Source organism: Olea europaea, chromosome 3 (genome assembly GCF_002742605.1).
Source record: "Olea europaea var. sylvestris chromosome 3, O_europaea_v1, whole genome shotgun sequence".
NCBI lineage: Eukaryota > Viridiplantae > Streptophyta > Magnoliopsida > Lamiales > Oleaceae > Olea > Olea europaea.
This window is the reverse complement of record NC_036239.1, coordinates 20,097,954-20,100,148: the sequence shown is the minus strand read 5'-3', so window position 1 is coordinate 20,100,148 and position 2,195 is coordinate 20,097,954.

Sequence of the window (2,195 nt, the reverse complement as noted above, 5' to 3'; positions counted from 1 at the left end):
GAAAAATGGTTAGAAGTTGGTATTCATTTGTCAAGGAGAACGACTTTCGACCTTTTGACCTTTTGATGGGGTATCTCACACTCCAAGGGGAAGAAGTATTGGGAGGGTCAAATTGCCGGATGGAGAGGCTTATCTATTCAACTTCTCTTCCTTCTAAACTTCTAGCCATCGCCTCAACCTTGATTCTTACCTTCTACCTCGACTCTCCCGAGTTGACTCTTCCCTCAAACTCCATTCTTCTTCTTCTTTGTCCTCGCTTCCAAACGTCCAGTTACTGCTTGTAACCTACAAACTCCACGGCTAGTCTTATGTTTCCTCGAAACCCTACGATAATTCTTCTTCTTTTTCTGCGGACCTGACTGATGGGTCGCACCCCAAACGCTACTTTCCCAAACGAATCGCCCAAACATTTTCTGTCCAACAAAAGGTATTTAGTTTACGGAATTTTGGTTTTCTATTTGTATTTTGGCAATAGAATGAGTGAATCGAGGAATTTCTGTCCTATACTGCCTTAGTTTATAGGGAAGTTTTCTTGCATTCAATCCATAAGGAATCAGTTTTCTATCGTTTTCAAGTGATTACTGTACTAGATGTGCAACTTCTAGTTTTCTGCCAAATAAGCAAATTATTTATTTTCATTTAAGATTTGTTTCTGTAGTTATTGGCTTAATACATTATGCGCTTGAATGCTTCTGTGAATCGCATCAATCTTCATTAGTAGTTTGTTTTTAAGCATTTTCCATGGCAATATTAAGTGCTGGAATGCTTCTATGAATAGAATTTTGCAATTGAAAATAAATCTGAAGCACGATTGTAGCTGTAGAGTACTTATTCTTCTGAAGGGAATATATGCAACTAACATTGCATTGGACTGTGCGTTGGAGAAGTTATTCAATTATTAAGAAATGGTTCGGTGTTGTTCAATCAGTACGCTATTGTAGTCGGAGCCTTTATTTGATGTGATTCACATTGAATATTAGATACGTAGAGACGTGAAATTGCAAACAAGCCTTGTCAACTCGGTATTCTTATATATATCAGTTCATCAACCTTTGGAGAAAAAGACTAAATTTTATGACTGAAGAAATGAATCTGTGTGAAGAAAGTAATGAAGGTTGGATGGACAGCTTCCTACAGTGGAAGTCATTCAGATGTAAACTTTTTATGAAATGATCCAACATTGTACTCCTAACAATCGCTCCTCAATAGGCTCCATGATTTTTCCTAATGCAACAAGTGACTCTTAGCTTCTTCTATTTGCCCATGTCCTTTTCGGCAGTCATTAATGGGCAAATGGTTAGAGAAACCAGGCTGGATTAACAGTCGTCTTTACCATCTGAATTTTGTGGCTTAAGGATGGGATGGGTCGACTAAACTACATCAAATGCTTCTGCATCCTCAGAAACTATCATCATTTTCACATAATCCAATTCTCATTTCAAAATTGTCACTTGAATCAGCTGCCCCATTCTATCTGGAGAGGTTTGGAAATAGGAACCCTGATGTGTTCAACGAAGGGTACAGTGACATGACTGGAATTCATCATGAATATTCAAAGTTGTTGCCTGGATCGTTACCATTAGGTGGAAGAGTGATTTCATCCAAATTAAATAGCAGACGTGCATAACTCATTCCTTCATGGAATTATAGTATTTTGAGCATTAAGAGAAGGTGAGGTTTGGGACTAGAAGATACCAAATTAAGTTATGTCCCTTTAGTCACAGAAGAAATGAGAGTCAAGAGTTCGGGCTTTGCTAAATTTGGGACTATAGAAATGCATTCAATCATAAAAAAAGAGGATTTGATTGAGTATTGAGGAGTCAAGGCATTTAGGCTAAAATATCAAATGAAAGTAGATCGGTTTTTTAATTCTTGAGGAAGTGCATATCTTACTCAGATCTTCTTCCATAATTATACGGAACAATAGTTTTTTTGGGTAGATACACAAAGTACTTTAAATTTAAGAAGTCGAGTAGGTGAGTTTGTCCAAGTGTGAAAAAAAAGAGAGAGAGAACTGAACTTAAAATCTTTTTTTGAGACATTCGATTTTCTCGAAAGATTGATAAGATATCTCGACATAGAGGCATTTTGATACTACCAGGAACATTACAACCAAATTTCAGGGAATCCAAAAAATTGAAAAATTGGATCCATATTCAATGGATCACACGTAGTAAGAAAAAAATATTTTGTTT